Source organism: Grammomys surdaster, unplaced genomic scaffold (assembly GCF_004785775.1).
Source record: "Grammomys surdaster isolate TR1022 unplaced genomic scaffold, NIH_TR_1.0 146, whole genome shotgun sequence".
Classification (NCBI taxonomy): domain Eukaryota; kingdom Metazoa; phylum Chordata; class Mammalia; order Rodentia; family Muridae; genus Grammomys; species Grammomys surdaster.
Window position 1 is genome coordinate 13473301 of NW_021604604.1, and position 22957 is coordinate 13496257.

Below are 22957 nucleotides of genomic sequence, written 5' to 3' on the forward strand. Positions count from 1 at the left end.
ATGGGAGTAAAATTCAAGGAACGCAGGAAGGAGACTCTCCTGGCTTTTTTTTTTTCAAAGTCGAGGGTATAGTAAAATGTAAAACCCATTAGTAGAGCAAAACTTTTCCCTCATGTGAGTGTGTCTTATACTATAAAGTGTTACTTCAACATTTCATTTTATTTTTATGGTATCTTTTTAAACACAGACGAAAACTAAGTGACAAAAAGCTGTGAAGCACAATTATTTGTTCAAGAGCCTGCAATAATCAATAATTCTTAGGATCCCCAAGCTAAGAGGCACATTTCCCCATAGGCTCATTTGCCAGAGGTGTTCTCTCTCTCTCTCTCTCTCTCTCTCTCTCTCTCTCTCTCTCTCTCTCTCTCTTTCTCTCTCTCTCTCTCTGTCTGTGTGTGTGTGTGTCTGTGTCTCTTGTGTGTGTATGTGTATCTGTGTATGTGTGTCTTTAATCCTCTTAAGACATGCAACTTTTACATAGCAAATAAGAAATTCCAATTGTAAAATTATATCTTAGACAGAAGCCATTTTCTACCCCTTTGCTCTGTAAACTATGAAGATGGGACCACTTCCACAAACAGCCAAACAGAACACCAATTCTCTACAGAGACAGAACTCGGAAAATGCAGGTTTTATCTTAAAAGAGTTCAATTGCTATAGAAAAGCACCCTTCCACAAATAATGGAATTCTCAAATTGGGATAAGTGTGCTTTTAAGAATTTTTATTTTCAACATTTATTTCAGATAACACTTATGGCTCAGGTAACAGAGCACTGAATTGTAAAACAAATAGGAAAAACCTAAAAGGAAAAAAAAATTAGGGCAGGCCTTTATTAAATTTTAAAGTATGTCTTTGCTAGACTCTTATAAAGAGCCAAATAGGGTATTGAAATCTCTGGAGATCACCAGTATAATTTCTTTATCATGTTCCATTTAAAATTTAATTATGCAGTCTACAACAAAAAGAATCCGATCAGTCTAAATAGGTCAGGCAGTGAGTAGCTTAGTGATATTCTGAAGTTTTCCTTGTAAAGATCCTTTCTTTAATAGTGTGTTACACATCAGGACATTGTATTATAAAACAAGTGTAATTTAATTCTATCACTACACTCTTAAAAACATCTACAAAGAATGAAATGTTTTGATTTAGATACTTTGGAGAATTAATGAAAATCATGTTCTGGATAGAGCTGCCTGTGATTGATGAGAACAATTTGCATATTCAGGTGCTCCTTGACCTGCCATCAGGCTGTGTCCCCATACGCTCATCACAAGCCAAAATATCAATGGAAAATATACCTAACCTATTAAATGCCATAGTTTTCACTGCTTTATCTTAAAAGTGAGCATAACTCTTATAATAGATGGTTTGGCAAAACCATCTAATAGAATGCCCATGTTATACTCAAGTGCAGACTGTCACATAATGTACTGACTGTGTGTGCTGAAGAACATTGCTGATGCAGAACACTTAGGATATCAGCTGTGCCCCATGGTAGCATGGCTGATTGGGAACTGTGGATCCATTGTACTGTGGACATTAGCAGAGAACAGTAGAATCAATATCGCTAATCCAGGAAAGAGAACTATCTAAATTTAAAGTGTGGTTTCTACTGAGTGGATAGCTCTCTTGTGCCATCATAAGGCTGAGGATTTTAGGTTGAATCATTGTAAGTCAGGGTCTGTCTGTATACTGGCCTTGGTCAATCACTGTTTGCATGTGTTATTACAGAGTCAAATAGCTACATATGCATGCGGAAACACATACTACATAATTTAATACTTAGAATACTTTTTGTATTATTTTAGTGTGTGTGTATACATATGAATATCTGCATGTGTGTGTGGGTATATGGGGGCCCAAGGTTTTCCACTCTATTTATTTACACTACATAACTTAATTGAACCATGAGCTTGCACATTGGCTGGCCCTCTGCTTCCTCCATGTTTGGATCCTAAGTAGTAGCCATATCTGCTTGGCTTTTTTCATGGACTCTGGTGATTCAAACTCCAGGCCTCCTCTTGTGCACCTAGTGCTTTATCCCCTGAGACATATCCTTGGCCATTGGGAAACTTGGCTTTCAACCACCAAGCATGGCATTCATGATTAGAAAAGTGAAATCTGAATTAGCAGTTTACATGCATCTGCTTATTTTCTCTGTCTCAAATTTCACCCAATATTTTATTTTAATTTCTTTATAATAATAAAGCAAACACTGTATAAGCACTCTACATGTACCTTGCTACTTATTCTTCAGAAACACAGTTCTGTAATTGTTCCCAGAACAAAGGAGTGTTCACTAAACACTGCCTTGTAAAGTTGTAAAGGGATGTATACAACTTCACAGTACTAAGTGGCTGGGCAGGATTTTGAATAGAAACTGTTGTTTGGATTCAGAGCACAGGTGATGAATTATTTTGTTGGGTAGCTTCTTATAACACAGTATGTTGCCATCACCTACATAACAAGTGTTGCTAAAAGCAACTAGCTAAAGCTAACCTGGAGAACTGCAGTAATAGCCACCATGTACCTACTATGGACTGTGTGCCAGATACTTAGTTATATTACATGAACTCTCTCCTAAGATTGGCTCTATAAGATGAGTATTAGAAGTTTTTAAAACTTATACATGAGACATTGAAGCAGATATACTAAATTAACATAGCCAAGAAATGGTAGAGAAAGAATGAACACAAATTTGTCTGAGTCCCATGCCTGATCTTGCAGGCTTTCTACTGACAAGCACTCAACAGTAACTCCTCTAGGAAGCTTATGAAGACTCAAATTTAGCTTAACAACTACCCAGCTGGATAGATGAAACTCTTTGGGGGCTACAGTTATGAAGCATCAAGCAGAGCGAGAAGAGTGATGGATGGTGGAAATCATATACCTGTCCCAATGCTGGAGCTTGTTCTGGTCCTTTCCCCCCTCCCTTCTCAATTCAAACATTTATTCGTTAATTCAAACATCCTCTAATTAATTCAAATATCCACTCACTCAGACAGTCAAACACTTATGCAAGTATTTATTCAGTGCCTACTATGTTCCACACAGTACTATTAGGGGTAAATCATGAATAATAATGAGTTCTCAAAATGTATAAAAGTCTCCTGGAAAATGACATAATGAGATGGTATACGTGCTGTCACTGGCAACATCAGAAATAATGGAAAGAATGCAAAATTGTCCAGGACAAAGAAAACCTTATTGAGACAATCTCCAGTCCACTGTGTCTAGGAGAGGGGTTAGAAAATCTTATATACAACTAATATGAAATATTTTCATATTGCCAGCAGGCTATGCCTTCTGTATCACAGTGAATCAACTCTGAAGCTGTACTGTAAAATTGGGCTTAGATCATATATAAAGAAATGACATGGCTTTATTCAAGTGAGTATTTGTTTATAGGCTTGGGCTTTTGGCTAGACTTTGCTTGTGATTATAACTTGTCCCTAACACAAAAAAATGAGTGGAAGATCATTTGGGAGGTGAGAACAGGAAGAGAGAGATAACAGAGCCCCTAGAGGAGAAGGAAGAAAGAGCACATTATAGACTAGATCTCAATTTTCTTGTTTCTAAAAGGGGGGCTCACACAGTAATTCAACAAACACTTCTTGACTGCCAGTTCTGTTCTGGGTCTTGCAACAAATTGGACAGGCAATGTAGATACTGTTCTGGGTGTGAGGAGGAAGATAGCACATCATGACCATGGATAGCAGATGCAAAGAGAATGACAGTTGCTGAACAGACAACAGAAGAGGACCATAGGACCATGGAGCTACTGAGAGCAGTCACTCAAGGGGGGTTCTCCGAGGAAGGAGAGGGTGAAGAGAAGCCAGTGGGCCATTTCAGAAAGGAAATGAGAAGATGAAGGCAAATATTTACAGTAGCTAAACAATGAATTTTCCATGGGAGTTAGTGCCCAGCTTGCTGTCTCCTTCTATATGGTCCAGAATCCACCACCCACCAGTGATCTTGTCCACATTAAGATAGGTCTTCTCTCATCGATGAATCTAATCAAGACAATCCCTTGCAGATACTCTCAGAGGCTAACTTCAGTCCAGATGCTCCCTCCCAAGTGTACCTGTGGCTCACCTCCTAGCTGTCAAGTTCATAATTCATACTAAACATTGCAGGTGGTTTTCTGCTTCTCTTACACACAAAGCACTGTGTGCCTAGCATTGGGTTTACCTGTACTTTCCCTACTAGATAAAGTAACAGAGAGAAGAGTTGGTTTTTTTTTTTTTTATCTTCTGTCTATCTTCTCCCACATGGTCTATTCTTGGTAGCACTAAACTTACCTTTGCTAAATTAGTGAACAAATAATAAAACTCAACATATGGAACCACCCTGGATGAAGGTCCCAGGAGAGTAGAGGAAACTTGTTTCCTAGGCATCATGAAGAAGGAAGGAAGTGTGTGCCCATCAGCTCTTAACTGAAGAAGAAGCTGATCTGGAAAAGTGATGTATTAATCCATTACTTTCTAAGGGCCTCACGGGAGATAGATTTTGTATTGAGGACAATGAGAAATATGACTTTGTGTTAGCTACCAAAGCTTCCACGGAGAACTAAAGCCCTGACCTTAAACCCTCTAGAGCCACAAGTAGCAACTTGAACTTATCTTAATCTTAGTCTGAGCTTATCTTAATCCCCTTTGCTCCATCCTTCTTCCTTGTTGCTTCCTGACCAGGCACACCCATGACAGAAATATGGTTCATGAGAAATGGCACGGTCCACTCCAAACCTTGGAAAACAAAGCTCTACATAGTATCCATACTCTGGTATCAGTTTCCTAGTATCAGTCCCCCAGTATCAGTACTTGAGTATTGCTGCTCTACATGTAAAACTACAATGGAGTGACATTGATCTGATAGTCCCAGACAAACTACTTTCTTTTCTTGATAGAGAGTCTCAAACAGTAATGCAATGCTCTGTCCCTGTGCTTCAAGAACTGGGGTTTCTATTGCTTATGTGAATTTTTCTTGACTTGTGAGGAGGGTTGCAGTGTGATAAATACATAAGTTGAAAATACCATTAAGTCAAAAAATACATGTGTTTCACTTAATATATTGTATCTCCTCATTCTTTAGCATGGTCACTCATACTAAAGAGTAGTTGTCAATTCCCTCTTAGGATGAAGAGGCTGGTCCGGAGTTTAGAAATTAGCATGGAGGGTGTCACACTGCTTATGACTAGCCTTAAAACTGTCTAAAACACCAATACAACATCTAGTGTGGCGTGTGGAGACTAATTACTGAGGCCAAGGCACTGATGCTTGGGATCAAAGTAGTGATGACTCATTGGGATCTAAGTAGTGAATTTGAGGGAAGATGATGCTGGCAATTGCCAGATCTAGGGGTCATGGTAATATTATTTCCGCACCATTATAGAAGATGCAAGGGAAAATTACTAAGGTGCCAACTTTGAATGCAAAAGAAAAGTTTTCTTTCATAATCGTTCATAATGTTAATCTTCAGCTCTGACTCCCACTGACTGATGCAGAAATCCAGTAGATGACAGCAGCTGCTTCACATGCCTAGTTATTTTAAGGTTCCTTGACTGACGCTTCATGTTCCTGAGTTGTAGGTACTGTGCATAAGAGCCGGCTCATGAATCTCTCTTGCAGTACTTAAGAAGCTTCTATAACGGTCTATTAAATCTCTTTATTTTCCATACTATGTTAACAGGGAATTGAAGTCTCCTCTCTCTCTTTCAAAACTAGCAGCTGATGGCACACCATAATAGTAAAGCCTGAGTTGATGTAAAGTTTATATGTAGTTTTACTCTGTTATTCAAAATAAAAATTTTGTTTGTATAGGCATCATTTAAATTAAAAGCTCAGATTATAATTAATTTAGTACCTCAACTCCACTGAACAATTGGGATATCATCATGTTTTATTTTGAATACATCTACGTAAACTAGCTACTCTTCAATAGAAGAAACAGAATTGGTAAAATATTATTATAGGCCTGGAGAGATGGCTCAGTTGGCAAGGTGCTTGCCTTGCAAGAATGGGGACCTGAAGTAGATTCCCATAAGCCATTTAAAAAACCAGGATTTGAGGCTGGAGAGATGACTCAGTAGTTAAGAGCACTGGCTGTTCTTTCAAAGGTTCAATTCCCAGCACCTACATGGCAGATCATAACTGTCTGTATCTTCAGTTCTACCTCATACTCTCCCACACTCCCATACATGTACAAGCAGGCAGGACACCAGTGTACATAATATAAAAATACATACATAATAAAACATTTTAAAAAGCCAGCCAGGATGGCATGTACTTACAATGCCAGTGTTGGGAGGCTAAGACAGGCAAATCCTGGGCAAGGAGAGGACTACAAATGGCCAGCCAGCCTAACCAACTGCAGAGTTTCAAGTCAGTGAGAAACCTCCTTTCAGAAGAAGGAGGAAGAGGAAGATGAGGAGGAGGAGGAGGAGAAAGAGGGGGAGGAGGAAGAGGAAGAAAAGGAGGAGAAGGAGGAAGAGGAGGAGGAAGAGGAAGAGGAAGAAAAGGAGGAGGAGGAGGAGGAGGAGGAGGAGGAGGAGGAGGAAGGAGATTCACAGTACAAGAATGGAAACATTGCCCTTCCCCACCAAAAGAAATAAAAAAGATGGCACCTGTAAAATGATACCTGAGGCTGTTCTCTAGCTTCTACATATACATTTACCCACATATACACGTGTGAATATACACATACATACATGCATAAATACATACATACATATAGACACAGACACACAAATGGTTGTAGTAGAAAAACTATTCTGATTGCTGAATTGCCCTTTGCTACATGTAAAATAAAAGCAAAATGCCACGTGCAAGATAAAATGATTGCTTTCACAGTTCAAGGAAGAGAACATGCATCCCATTTGTGGGACTCTTCAAGATGAGTATTATAGAGAGTTGGTTTAAATGTTTGTTTTAATCTTGACAAGATCATTGGTTTTTAATATTTATAATATAATTACATTGCTTAGAGTGCATGTTGCTCAAGTAATCTAATATTTTTCTGGTGACATATTATTACTAAGCTTTAATTTCAGCAACAGCAAGAATTCAAAAACACATTTAAGTTATCATTAGCAATAGGAAATGAAGCCGATGCTTGTTCAGGCACCTTGCACATGTATCTTGTTTCAACTTCAAAGCATTTTGGGCTTCCGAGGCACAATCCGTGCTGCGTGATTTGGGCATTTATACAGAGCATTATCAACCTGTGTCCAGCAACTTGAAATTAATACCATGTAAAGCAATTAAAGGTGAAATATTCCATCTACCCCCTCCCCCAGAACAGCTGTAAAAGGCCCTTTGGAAAGTTTCAAGACATTCAAAGTCAATGAAAACTGAATCATAACCATGTTATAAAATGCTATTTTCTTCCTTCCTAGCCACATATCAGTAGCTAGCAGTTGCCTGGATTGCAATTTTCCATTTTTCTTAGATGTCACAGCAAAAGCATGCGTTTATGACTAAAAGGATAAAAAACTCCAAGTGTCATGTTCCACTAATCATTAGCCAAGAAACAAACAAAATAACTACAGATGCCTTGTTCTAAATGGTACCTAGGTATCAGAGGGCTCATTTTCCAGTGACAGACTGAAGAAATCTGAAGACAGGCGGACTGCTGAACAAGGGATGGAATTCTGCTAGGCTCTGCAAGCAAATGCTTGCCAAAGAAATAGTTTAGACACCAAAGGGAACAATCATTGTGAAATAATTATGTTATTTTATGTTAATGTGAGAAGGGAAATACTTGTCAATGGATATATCCCAAGCTGCCCCTGGAGAAAGCCAACAGAGTACCTGAGGCTGTATTAGAAACATAATTGAGAAACAGCTAACCTTATTTCCCATACTTTCACACATGCATGACAATGACTGCAAGTCGCAATGAGAATCAGATCGCCACCATGCTGTTGATTTTCAACATTATTCAACAATAGAATAACAAAAAATCATGACAAAAAAAATAAATAGGCTCATTGCCAAAATACCACCCACCAAACTCAAGAAGAGAGCATCCTGTCCCTTGAGTAATAAAGCAGCCACAACAGAAGATCATTCCTATAGGGAATATGCGAACGCTGCTTGGTATTCACAATAAAGCACTGGTTAATAGAATTCAGGAGGCTCTGCAGATTTTCAGACATATGAGTAATTTTCATCTGCATGATTACAGCATGGTTTGGGTCTTCTCTGACAACACAGAGGTGGTCCACGTCTTAGCCATAATATAAAAGTTTGGAAGTCATTCCTCGTTCCATTATTTTAGGATTAACTTCTTCACCACAAACACGAGTAGACACACAATTCCCCTCCTCTGCAAATGATGAGATGCTCAGCCCCGGATGGCAGACGTTTTCCAAGTGAAAAAGGATTATGGCAGGCAGACTCAGCAGTGACATATACATCAGAACACACTCAGAGGTTGAACCCTGAAAGCTGGCACACCTTCAGGGTGCTTCTTGGAGATGCTATCCAAAGAATGAACGCACACAGTTACAAATATTTGGATCACACCAAACTAGTTTTGGGGGTAATATCAATCATGAATCTACAAGGTTTTTTTTTAAGTCCCAAAAAAACAAAAACAAAACAAAAGAACAAAGAAAAACAAAAAACAAAAAACCTGCTCAGCTGCTCCTCTCTCTCTTCCACTGTTGATCCTTAACCTCCCATTTCTTAGTGGTATTTAGAGTCATATTGTTTGTTCCTTGTTCTGTTTTTGAGATTATTTTAATGACCATTCAGCAGATCCCAACCAATGGTCCATGTCATATTCATTGATTCTCAAACAATTCTTAGGCACCTTCAAAGATTGAGCAGAAGGTTTTGTGCCAAGGCCAGATCCTAGATACACAGTGTTCAGTAAAATGGTTTTTAAAAGATGGCCACCCTGTTACTTTCTTTCTTTTTTTTAATTTTCTTATTTAAAATATAAGAATGCCAAATGTATTTACATCAATAAAACTATATTCAGGTTCTTTAGGGAAACATCTTTTTTTTTTATAAATCATTAACCTCTAGATAAAATAATAATTGGTACATTAAAGGCAAAAAACACACAAAATATCTACAATTGCCAATTCTTTTGATTCTAATGAGGAATCAGCACTTATAACTATAACCTATCTATATATCTGCTGTCTATCATCTCTGTATCTATCATCTATTATCTGTCATCTATTGTCTATTTATCAGCTATCTAATCTGTCATCTTTCTTTCTTTCTTTCTTTCTTTCTTTCTTTCTTTCTTTCTTTCTTTCTGCCTTCCTTTCTTTCTTTCTCTCTTTCTATCATTTACCCACCTATCATCTATCTAAAGACATAAAAAGATTAAGAATGATTTCTCAGAATCATTCGTAGACATTAGCCTCATTACTTCTTGATGATATCCTTTCTATGTGACTCAGTGACTCATACAGAATCTTTTAGCACAATAACATGAGAAGCCCACTTAAAGGGGGACACAATACTGCTCTCTGATTGTTTAAAAAATCAGGAGGTGAATGAATAAGAAAAGCCCGCTGCTCACCTTGGTGGACTTCCAGATAACTCTGTGGCAGTGTCTCTGTTAGAGAAAAAGAAAACAAGCATGATTAAAATCATTGTGGCAAATATAAAAATGAATCCCATCATATAAAACAAGGCAAAGTGTGAAAATGATATGGAATATGTGAGTGATTAAACACATTGGTTAATTTCCATAAACAGTTCAATGGTTACTTTCAAAAGAAACTTTATACATTACTGCTTATAACATAACTGCTTCTACTTTCTGTTGGTAGACTTTAACTGAGATTAAAACGCTGAAATTTAAGAACACACAACATCCAGGAGAAAGATGGTGAGAAAAAAAATAACTCAAACTACCCTTTACATATCATGACAATGAAACAGAGCATGGCAATCTCTTTCCAAAAATCACTTAAGAGAAGAGGACTTTGGGGATATCGCTACCTATTCTTGGTCATGTACAACTTTGGAAGGAACATGTATGACACAGAATTCAATTTTTTTAGCAACAGACTACTGCTTTCTCTTTTTCAGCTCCTCCTCGTGATGTTCTGTGATTCTGGATTGCTGAAGACTGGAGCTACCATAATGTGAATGTGACGAAGTACAGAATAATATAATTATAAAAATGATCAGACTTGTGATACATGGTCTGCATGTTTGAGTGAATCTTTTATGGGAACTTGGGTTAAGCTGAATTGCTCACTGAAGAGGGCATGAAGAAAGTGCTAGACGGTGTCTGCACCTAGGTCATAGAACCCCAAAAAGGAAGGGTAGAACTGCAATTTCTGATAGCTTCAAAGGTACATGTACACTATTTCTCTATTTCTCTCTCTGTTGTAAGGTGGTTCTCAACCTTCCTAATGTTGTGACCCTTTAATATGGTTATTCATGTTTTGATGGCCCCCCAGCATAAAAACGTTTTTGTTGCTACTTTATAACTGTAATTTTTTGTAATTTATGAACTCTAATGTCTGATATATATGTGTATGCATAAGTGGTATATGTACACATACATGTGATTTGGGAGTTTGCAACTGCCAGAAGATGTTGTTGGGTATCTACTCTATGAATTTCTGTCTTATTCCCTTAAGACACAGTCTGTCACTTGAAACTGGATGTATGCTGGTGGCCAGCATTCTCCAGTGAGCGACAGTCCTCTGCCTCTCACTGGGCTGGGGTTACAGGCATACGGCCATGCCCAGTCCTTTATGTCTCTACTGGGATTTCAAGTCAGGCCCTTAGGCTTATAAAGCAAGCACTCTTACTCACTGAAGCATCTCTCCAGCCTTATAGTTATTTCCTTTAAGAGTTTAGTATCTTTGTAAGAATTGTATCCTTCAAAATAGACTATGCTCCTGTGAGTAAGCCAAATAAGAAGTACTTCTCTCTTAACTTTTCCCTTATAAACTGTAACACAATAAAAATATCTGTTCAATGCTTGTTATTTATCATTTGCTATTTACATATGTATTAGTACTTTACAAATATCAATTTCGTTTATCAGAGTTGACTTAATGAAGCTGTCTGGTCTTCTTGCTTACTCTGAGGGTTAAATCTATGTTCAGAGTTAGCTCACAGTAATGGCAGCAGCCTATAGTTAAGCCATAACTTTTGAATCCTTTAGATAATTGTTTTTGCCTTCCAGATTACACATTTTCTAATACTATAAGTTTCTTGATGTCTTTAAAAGCTATGGAGAGGCAGAGGCAGGCGGATTTCTGAGTTCCAGGCCAGCCTGGTCTACAGAGTGAGTTCCAGGACAGCCAGAGCTACACAGAGAAACCCTGTCTCGAAAAACCAAAAAAAAAAAAAAAAATAAAAATAAAAAAATAAAAAACTATGTTGCTCATGTGTTATACTAAACCAATTAGCCTTGGCATTTTCTGGAATTTGGGGCAAGATAATTTTCCACGGTGCACATAGGATGTTATTCTGAGGCGAATTTTCTGGAGTTTGAATCTGAATATCTCCCAAAAGTCTAATTTGTGAGAGGCTCAGCTCCCCACTGGTAGACCCATGCATTGAGAAATGACTAGACATGTGGGCTCTGACACTTGGGCTCAGTGCATGAATTTCTTGATGGTTTTATCATCAGATGACATTGTTGAGAGGCAGTAGAAACGGGGAACCACTAGAAACCAGTCCTAAGAGGGAAGGATTGTTCCCACTTTTCTTTGCTCCCTGTGTCTCTGCTCTCCAGTTGAACCAAAGGACTGCAAACCTTGGAACCATGAGTCAAAAACAATCTTGCTCTTTCAAAATCTTTCCCTCACATATTTTGTCACAGTGAGAAAAGAGTACTGACAGCATCACAGAATGCTTAGTGGCCTCCCAGCCTTTTATTCACTGAACACACCAGAAACATTCACCCATCTCCTACTCTCTTATAACTACCCAAGATATCTTCACACATTAGTAAATGTCCTCCAGGGACAAAACCGCCCTCACTTTCCATGATTCTGGTAGAACAAATTAATTCTCACAATGCACCTCTATTTCAAATGCTCACTGGATGAACAGTATTCCCTAGTGCCATGGAAAACAGTAACAGCCTTTGGTTCCTCCCACTTAAGTGTCGATGCTTACAGAGAGTGCTGCTTCCCCCACCCAATGAGAGCAACAGTACCATTATACATTTTACCTTTGACTAATCATGGTGTAGTACTGATGAAATGTAACTGTGAAAACAATTCTTATTTCCCTGAGAACTAAATTGGATACTTCAGAAAGATGAAAACTGACAAGTCACTTAAGAAAAGTTGATATGAAATTAGATCTATGGACAATAAGATTCTAAATACCGAGGAAAGTATGTGATTTTCATAAGTCTCTTCAAGTCCTTGTTTTTCCAAAAAGAACAAAATGAGCTAGAAATTCCAAATAGTGACCTACAGGTATGTACAAGTCAAAACAGAAGTCTACCCAGTAGATCTATACTCTCAGAAAAAAGGCATTGGCCCTGTTTTTGTTAGAAAAGGCAGATGCTGGTTAAATAGTGACCTTCATCTCATGTCTAGAAATTCCATTTGGTTCCTCAAAGACCTAAACAGATAAATCAAGCTGGGTGTGGTAGTATAGGTGGGTTCCAGAGTTCAGGAGGACTATGAGTTGGAGTCCAGCCAAGGTTTATAACAAAACACTCTCAGAAAGAAACAAGCTGGCCAAACACAGGAGAACCATTATATGAAGCTGCAATGGTCAATAACTCAGCATTTTTTTAGATCAACCACACTTTTTAAACAAATAAATATATCATCTCCATTTTCTAATGTTTATTCATCTGACACACCAAGTCTTTCATACATGCACCTAACCCAGATGAAAGTAGTCCCGAGTCTCCTGAGTGCTTAGACTCCAAGGCAAGTTAATATTCAGTGTACAAAGTGATGGAAACTTTTTGATATGCCACTGTTAAAGGTGTCTTAGTTGTGTTTCCTGTTGTTATGAGAAAAATATCCTGACAAAAATCAATTTAAGCAGGAAAGGGTCTATTTTGGCTTGTAATTAGAGGGTGCATCATAGTGGGAAAGCTGTCAAAGAACAAGCTTGATGCCGCCGGTCAAGCTGCATCACAACTGGGAAGCAGACAGCAATGACTGCTGACGCTCAGCTCTCTCTCCCTATGAAGGCCAGGGCCCAAGCCTAGAGAATGACGCCTCCCTCCTTTGGGGTTGATCTTCAAGTCAATCAACCTAATTTAGACGATCTCTCTCAGGAATGTACAGAAACGAACCTAATTTAAATAACTCCTTGAAGGTGTGCCTGGAGGCTTGTGTCCTAGAGGTGCTCTCGGATCCTGTCAAGTTCAGTCAACACTATCACAACAAAAGCAAGTTCTCTTTAGTCAGCCATCTTGCCTCATAAAAATTTGAATACTTGGTTTGTAGGACACTGAAGGCACTAAAAACTGTGAATGTTGCAGAAGAATGCCATGCTTTCTGCTTGGGAGTAACCCCAGCCTCTTCAGCTGAGGTCTAGAAATGGCTGTAGGTAGGGCAATATTTAGAATTGAACCACACTAACTTCTTTTACTTGGCATATCACTTCCAAGTTATTTTGATTTCTCAAAGAAGGCAAATGTTAAAATTGAATGAAAACAGTAAATAAAGAAATGACAAAGTAGAATAACATACTCCAAGGAAAAAGATCATCTCAGGGGCTGAGAAACACAGCAAGGTGGTTATGCAAAACAATCTAGACATTCAGGTTCTCCTCTGTTTCGCAAACCCTCCCCACCCCAAACATTCCTCAGGGGGTGCCCTCCTTTCCTTCTGGCCACGAATCTGTTTTCATATTCTCTCTTTATTTTGGTTACCTTTTGAACTTCCCCAACTTACACTCGTACGTGCTAAAGACATGCACATAGATACATCTGCATAGACATAAGCATTTATTACATGGTAAAACCTGCTACTGTACCCACACATACATGTAACTGATCGTATGTGCTGGGGGCGTTTATTGAATTAACCAGCTGCTGCTTTAGATCATTTTCAGGTGTTTATTCAGACAAACTTAGTATAGGTTTAATGAAAGAGGGATTATTGTTCAACTATGGGAAACTTAGGGTGAAAAATGACACAGAAAATATTGTCCATCAGTTACAGAGTGAGAATCGGAAGTTGAGCACAGGTATTGTGGTTTGAAGTCTGACACTTCAAAGCATCATGGTATGGTGCAGTTCAGTTTGTACAAGCCACAGTCCCTTGGTTATGTGCTACCTCAGTGAATAACAAGGGTTAGGGATGTGGTTCAGTTGGTAGAATATTTGGCTAGTGTCTTAGTCAGGGTTTCTATTCCTGCACAAAGCATCATGACCAAGAAGCCAGTTGGGAAGGAAAGGGTTTATTCAGCTTACGCTTCCACATTGTTGTTCATCACCAAAGGAAGTCAGGACAGGAACTCAAGCAGGTTAGGAAGCAGAAGCTGATGCAGAGGTCATGGAGGAATGTTACTTACTGGCTTGCTTCCCCTGACTTGCTCAGCTTGTTTTCTTATAGAACCCAAGACTACCAGCCCAGGGATGGCACCACCCACAATGGGCCCCCCCTACCCTTGATCACTAATTGAGAAAATGCCTTAAAGCTGGATCTCATGGAGGGATTTCCTCAAGGGAGGCTCCTTTCTCTGTGATAACTCCAGCTTGTGTCAAGTTGACACAAAAAACCAGCCAGTATAGCTAGCATGTAAGAAGTCTTAGATTCTATCTCCAGTATCACATGAATCCTAGCGTGATGGCTTAGGTCTATAATCCCAACACTCAGCAAGTAAAGGCAGGAGTGTCAAAGGTTCATATAGATACATGTAGGTACAAAAGCTACATATAGGTGAGCCAGAGATATAGAAGGCCCTGTGTCGGAGGCAGCCCTGCTTATATACTGAAGGCCTAAAATCAGCCATAGGCCTGACATAAATGCCTGCTAACACAAAGTCTTGGGTATCTGTGGAAAAACACTGAAACAGATAGCTATAAGATATTGTAAACAAGCAGCTTTGGTGGAAATTTACCAGCCTGGTTAAGAACAAGTAGTCATAGGTCTTATAGATAGTCATAGACCTTGGGTAGCCTTGGTGGATAGTACCAACTTAGATAAGGATAAGTGAATCATAGGTGGAGTCATAGTGATCTATCCCCTGAACCTTCACCCAGCTGACATTCTGTTCTGGAAGATATCTGTTCTCCCCCTGAACACCTATGCTTCTTCGTCATGTCCTTCCCTACATCCTGCCTTTTTGTGTATATAACCCCTGTGTGAAAAGGTAAAAGTTACGATTTGAACCAGATTATAGACAAATTGTGGTTCTTTTCTTCTGCCTGTTTCCCCCCTCTCTCTTTCAGGTGACCTTCCCGGACCCTTGTTTAATGCCCTGCTGGACAGGGCAGCCCTGACTCACAAAAACAAACAAACAAACAAACAAACAAGCAAACAAACAACAGCAAATTTTACTAACAGAGACTTTGTATTCTAGATGGGAAAGACATAGATAAATTAGAATATTTATCATTATTTATATAATAGATATCATTAAGAAGAAGTAGAGAGAAAGTAAAAGCTGAAGTAGTGGGAGGAGCTATGGTCTTAGATAGGGAGGTCCTTGTAGACCTCTTTGAAGATACAGCCCAGGAAATCTGAGGATGTTTTAAATGCAGTCTTCCACCCCATGCTTGTTTCCTATGCCCAGCTCTTTACTTTGAACTAGTACATTCTGTTTCGTGTGTCAGTGACTCTTCTTCAGTACCCCTGAAGCAGACAGTAGGAAATGTACCTGTTTAAAAACAAACAAAAATCTGACTTGGAGTGTACATTCAAAATGCCAGCAAAGACAAGAGGAGACCAGACCCTGTCATGAACTTAACTAGTCACTTGCAGATTTTTCCAAGAGATACCTGATATTGGTACTCATCCTCTCCTGTGTGTCAGAGAGTGCACAGTGAGCCAGCCACAGTCACAGACGTACATCTGGCATCTTCTTTTCACCAACTCTGCCAGGGTGCAAAGTGGGGATGGGGTGAAACTCTCTGCATCTTTCAGCTTAAACGCAACATCTATGAGGTAGCATTTCCCTTTACGTTACCTAATACACTTTGGGGATTGACTTGTCTGATCAATATCCAGACAGGCTCCGGGCTCTGGCCTGTTGAAAATTGGCACTGTAGAAGACTGGATCTCTGTCTACCAAATCCCACAGGACCCATGAAGAATGGAGTGGGCAGAGTTTGGAGCTAGTGTCTTGCCTCTGAGAGTAGGCAAGCAAACACTCAGATTGCCAGAAGGGCCAATACAGTTAAGAAAAATGGAATCTAATTCATGTTCTGTTCCGTTTCCTTCTGGTAGGCCTTATTTTCATCTGCAGAGAAGCTGTTTAAGATTTTACTTGGCTCAAGACTTATTCGTGATATTTTAGTATTCTTTATGTGACATGGCTGCAAATGCCTGCTATTGTGTGTGCTTGGCTCAAGAGCCTTGAAAATCAAATTGCTGGAGGTTTCTCTCCATCAGCACTGCAAAGAGCCCATCTGGCCTGACTGGTCCATGCAAGAGGCCACTGTTTAAATGGCATGGCTGTCCCTTCTGTCACTTTGAGGTAGTATTATGGGCTCCTGTTTTCTTTTCTTTCACAAATGTCACTTTGACACCTGGCCTATGAATCCTCCTAGGAAGCCGTGCCTGTCTTCAGCACTGCCAGTGGTGTTGAGGGGTGAAGGAGGCTTCCATGGATCCTTGGCTCTGTGTATTAATCATTGTACCTTTGATGTTCAGCAATTCTATCGTGTTAAATAACGTGATATAATAAGTACCTGAATAGGGCACCAGTAACAATTCCTGCTCATTAAAATGCACTTACACAGACTCCAGCAATGGCAAATGTTACCAGCCTTGGAGGACAGTTGCTGAGCTTGGAAATGGTGTATTAAGTTTCATTTACCAACTTATACTCTCAGAGAGGAAAAGGAAATGCAAAAATCACATACACTCAATCCAGACAAATTACATGCAAGGCCGCGGAGTAGTTTCTTCTTTCACTCCTGTGATAGCAAAATGACAAAAGCAACAACAGAGGCAGGGCAAGGGATCATGGGAGGTGGGAGGGAGGGAAAGAGGGAGGGAGGGGAAGAGGGAAGGAGGAAAGGATGAAAGGTGGGAGGGAGGGGGGAGGGAAGGAGAGAGGGAGGGAGGGAGGGAAGGAGAGAGGGAGGAAGGGAGGGAGGAAGGGAGGACGGGAGATGGAGAAGGAAGAAAGGGTTTCTAGTGACCCCATATCTGGTGGGATAGCAACAAGTGTAGATAGACAAGTGGATGGATAAGCTAAGTAGCTCAGTGGCTAGCGATTGAACTGAGAGCCTGTGTATGCTAGACAAGGACTTTGTCACTGATCTGTGTCTCCAATCCACTGAACTTCCTCTGTGGAAGGAAGTTTTGGTAAAACAAACCTGGAAAAGTCTGACTAGCGGAATAACTAACCCCCACCAAAGTCATGACTGGCAAAGCACATTCCATTTCTCCAGAAGAAGGGTGCTTGTACGTTAGACATGTTCATTTTCCTAAGAGTCTAAGGAAATGAGACACCATTTCTGTGTGGTAGAGGCTGCTGAGGGTGGATGGAACCCAAGGAGCCCCAAGACAGGGAAAGGAGGGGAGTCACTGTAGACTGAGGTTTCTGGGATGGAACATGATGCAAGTCATGAAGACATGGACCCCAATGACTCCTGCATCAGTGAAATGTTCTGGATTAGTACCAGGTTGTCTCATGCTCCTGGGTGGTTCCAGGGGGGTCTTTGAAGAACACAATTTGGAACAGCTCATGCCCCTTCTGGCCTCCACTCAATACTGTGACATAAGGAATAAACCATTGCCACCCTGGGCTAAGGCCTGCAGTGTCCTCTGTCACAGGGATAGTTCCTCAGAGGGCCTCCTTGAACTTGGGCCTGGCCAATGGTCTGTACAAGAAAATAAAGCACAAAGGTGTTTTATTTTTTCCTTCTTTAAAAATTGTGCCAGAAATTACATCATAACTAACTCTGACTTCAGAGAAAGCTCTTGTAGCCAACCATAGAAAAGGGGAAAAATGCAGGTGGCTTTGGTGTAACAGCAGAACCTATTTGTTTCTTGTTTTTTTTTTTTTTTTTTTTTCAGGGAAGTGGCTCTTAGATAATAAGACATTCTTTTTCCCTAAGTGCAAAAAGCCCACTCCTTGAGCCAGTGACAAGGCTCTGTAGGCAAAGGCATTTGCCATGCAAACCTATTGGCCTGAGTTCCAACCCCAGAGCTCACGACAAGGTAGAAGGAGAGACATGACCCCTACAGTTGTTCTCTGCCCTCCTCATGTGTGTTACACAACAACAACAATAAGTAAGATTTATTAAAGCTAGCTTCTTTTTTATACTAAGTGTTCATTTAAAATCTATTTTTCTATAGTCACAAGAGGAAAAGCTGTTACTATCAACCATCACTTTACAGAGGACCAACAGGTTCATGTATCTCCAGGGACCAAGGACCAGTCTTTGTGAATACACAGAATAGGCAGAAGGTATGTACATGAGAGAGGGGGTGACAGATAGAGAGGAAATGGAGGGAGAAGGGGAGGGAGCAAGTGATGAAGAGAGAGAGAGAAAGAGAGAGAGAGAGAGAGAGAGAGAGAGAGAGAGAGAGAGGCCCTTTCATGAATAAGATAATTTTACCTATTTGAAACAGTGTTATTCTAAGTGTCGTTAGCAGAGGGACAGTTAATGTTATTTTAGAGCCTCCAAATTTTCCACATTGCTTCTTAGAGCCTCTGCTGGGTCCATTAACTGCAGTATTCATATTACCTCAGAAAATTCAAATGCACACATTCAGTGTGTCGGCTGTGGTGGGTCCTGTCCAAGCGGCTCATTGAACTATCTCCATTATGTCCTGTTTTGCAGCCATGGGAAATTTGAACCAACCCCAGATGAAATCTACAACCTTCAGCACATTCAGGGATGACAATTATGTCTGTACAATCACTAAAATAAAGAAATAAAATAAAACAAACCGAAACGGGAATCAACAGTAAAAGAGCTAAATTATAGATAAGAGAATATTCATAAAACTATACCTCATCTCGGGAACGTGGGCGCGCTGCCTCATGCCAGGATTTCTTTAGGCATTGGTGATATTCAGTATATTGCAATTGAGCGCAATTACAGTTAGCTATAATTAAGAACAATTACAGCTTTTATTTCTCTACTTGTTCTTTAAAAGCACATTTGTAATAAAACTTTTTTTTAAAAGGTGAAGAATATAATTATACATCCTTATAACGTCTCAGATAATTAGTTTGACTAAAGTTTCCTCTGGAACAATTTTCCTTTTAACTGTCAGATCTGCCATTTATAGTCAATGGAACTTACATTAAAAAATTCCATCATTAACCTTTTTCACCCCATATAGCTGTATATGAATTACTGGTACAAATGAAAGGTTTCAATGTTTAAATCTCTAGGGCTTGATGCAAGGTAAAAAAATTCTTTTTTACTAATGTTTGCATGTATATGAGCATGCACACATATATGTGCAGGTACATAGTGTGTGTATATATATATATATATATATACATACACATATATATGTTCATGTCTATACACGTATATGTGTATATATTGCATGTATATACATGAATGTGTTATTATGAATATTATGATATATGCTTGTATGCACATGTATATATGTATTAATGTGTATAATATGTGTATGTTATCTTATATGCATGTATGCACATGTATATATGTATTAATGTGTATACATCTTCGAAAAAAAAGATTTGGGGAAACAGCTGCTTTTTGCAGGCAATCATGTTCTATACTTCACATATCCTAAGACACCGACCTCTGTTTATTTACTGTATAAAGCCAAGAAGTCCAGAGATTGTGACAGAGCTTTCTCTCATTTAGGGATCCCAGAACATGTGTCAACATAAGGTTAATTTGGAACAGTGAAGTTTTCTATAAATCCTGAATGCAACTCGACTCCACATCATTCTAGCCTCTTTGTTACTTGGTAATTTCTAGAGGACTTCATCACCTTTGGACGGTTCTGTCAAAGCATACATAACTAAGAATGGTTAGTGTGAAGGTCCAATAAATAGAATATGTACAGTTCCCCACAAGAACTTTTTGTTAATGGTCTTTGCCATCAATATTGAAAATAACTGATAATTAATCATTAGAATAATACTTGAATAGACTTGAACATCCAAGAAAATTTGACACTATAATCCTGGAAATTGAGGATAATCTCACTTTTTATTCAGTTGAGTCAGGAGGTCTGGGAAACAGACGGTTTGACAAAGTCTCTGCACCCGAGAATGAGAAGTTATGATGAATCATCTCTTAAGGTTCTTTACAACCTAACAATGACCTAATAGGTGGCCATGCATCACTCTGATGTCAACCAGGCTGAAAGAGGCTCACGTGGCTGTGAGGGGGTAAACTAGTAGTGATCTCATCCACAGGACTAACCCACTGAAACACTCATGTTACTCAAATATACTCAGTATTACAAATCCTGGAAAAGACTTGGTTTTATATGTTTACCATAACATATACAACATATGTATATGTTTACCATAATATTCATTCTGTGTCTTTATTCTATACCAACCACAAAGACCTATTCACTATTCACTTACTATGCTTTAATCCATTTGTCCAGAACCTTATACACATTCTATCTGTCCTTCACAAGATTATTATAGCCATCGTTCACATGAGAAAAACCAAGGCTCAGAGGAATTGAGTGAGTGAGAATCTAAGGATATTAAATTCTAAGATATTTGAGTAAAACAAGAAAAACAAGGAAAACGTAACCACTTATTCCTAAGAGACACCAAAAGTTAGACAATATGGAAGCATCTCTAAGAATTTTAAATTTAAAGTAAGAGGGAACTAAACATAAAGTCCCATTTCTAATGTTAAATAAAAAACCTACAAACATATATTTTCACTATTTCTTTGGTACAAAACATATTCTTTTCTTATCTTTCTTTTCTGGAGAAAAAGACTCGATACAGAGATCAGGCCGGCCTCAAATTCTCCGTTTTCCTGCCTCAGCTTTTCTAAGTTCTGGGATTACAGGTGGGGTACAGACATTTTATAATTAAAAGGTCTGTGTGTGTTAAGGATTTTAAGACCAGAGGATGCATAAAATGGTATTTCTCAGCGTAGTGTATGAAATAAAACATTCCTTTAAGTTCCTGGTTTTGCATCATCCCAATATGTTCACTGGGTCATGCAGCTCTGTCTCTAACAGAAACAATCGACATGCCCAGAGGTAAGGTGATAGTGTCCATCATCTGCCTTGTATCCCAGGGTACTCAGAATCACGGATGCTTTCACTCAGTGTGTTAGCTAGGCTCGGCATGAACACACTGCCAGTGAGTTTGCGGGCATGTGAACATGTCCTGGGCATCCACAGGCTCCAGCAAGGGCATGATGACTCTTTTATACTGTGTATAGCCCACAGGGTTGGTTAATCTTAACTGGCTTTAGAATCACCCAACAGGACATGTTTGTGAGACTGTTTCCAGAGAGGTTCAACCTGAACATGGGCAGTAACATCCTATAGACGAAGGCCCCAACATCGAAGAAAAGCATGGAAATCTTCATCACACTGTCCTTATTGTAGACACACTATGAGCAACTGCCTCAAGCTCCTGTTGCCATCCCTGGTGAGCTGTATGGCCTCTTAAACCTTTTCCCCTCTGCTCCAACATAGTCCCTCCTCCCATCTCTCCCCTGTCACTGGTCATTGCCTTAGCTTCTAGGTCTAGAACTTCATCTAAACGGAGTCTAATGATGTATACATTCTTTGGTCTGACTTTTCTTACTCAGAGTCACTCTTGAAATTCCTCTACAGTGCACCGTCACTTTCTGGACATCACTCCATTGTCTGAATATAGTGCAAGTTGTTAATTCCTTCTCTTTTTGATGGCATTAGAGTTATTTCTATCTTTTACTCTTACAAATCAAACTGCTATGATGATTTTCATTCATGTTATTGTATTATTTCCTTGGAGAAGCAGGAACCTATGTGTGCACTCAGGGGAAATAAGATTTTTTCCACAGGTAGATCTGAGTAAACACACCAGCAAATGGCGTATCTCTGCTTAGCTTTCTAAGAAACATCCAACTGTTTTCTAAGTGACTACAGGATTTTACTTCTTACCTGCAGTGTGACAGGAGACAGTAGCATTTCAGTACTTTCCTTCAGAATGATTTGGAATGGAATTCACTTCAGCCATGGATCAAATAGTCAAGTGATGGTAGCCCTCTGTCCACTTACATAACTAATAATATTGAGAAACTTGTAATGTGCATATATAATTGTCTATTTTCATCCAATATTTCACCAAATTAAAGTATCAAATTTATTTTCTTACTGATGAGCACTTGGGATTGTGTGTATATGTTTAAAGCAATTCCTACATTGGAATTCCTACAATCCTGTGTCTCGCTTTTCACTTTGCTTTTGATGATGCACAAAGAGATGATTCTTTTTTATAAAGTTGAATATACTAGTTTTGATTCATGCTTATAGAGTTGTATTAAGAGCTCTTTGCTGAAACGAGGAGAGAACAAAAGGAATACAGCGCTTGCTATGCAAACAAAAAGGGCCATGTTCAGATCCCTGGCACTCACGTGAAAATTCATGCACAGCAGTGCCTGTCTGTGATCCTATTGCTGGGGAGACAAAAGGATCCCTGGGCTTGCTGGCCAGATAGTCTAGCTAATTGTGAGTTCCAGGTTCAGCCAGAAACACAGCCAAAAATTATGGAGAGTGATTGTTGAAGACACCTGACTTTGACCTCCAGCATCCACAAAGATGTTCCTGCACCCATGAATACCTACCAAACACACGCACGCGTACACACACACACACACACACACACACACACACACACACACACACACATT

The 22957-nt window shown here is 39.3% G+C and overlaps 1 protein-coding gene across 6 annotated transcripts in view; it reads right to left on the reverse strand.

The window, feature by feature from the left end:
- Celf2 (CUGBP Elav-like family member 2) overlaps window positions 1–22957 on the reverse strand; it is a 500527-nt gene that overhangs the window by 378635 nt on the left and 98935 nt on the right. For all 6 annotated transcript variants that reach the window (XM_028764796.1, XM_028764795.1, XM_028764798.1 and 3 more), the window contains exon 2: window positions 9539–9574. The gene's annotated coding sequence lies outside the window, so the exon portion shown is untranslated. The remainder of the gene's footprint in view (window positions 1–9538; window positions 9575–22957) is intronic.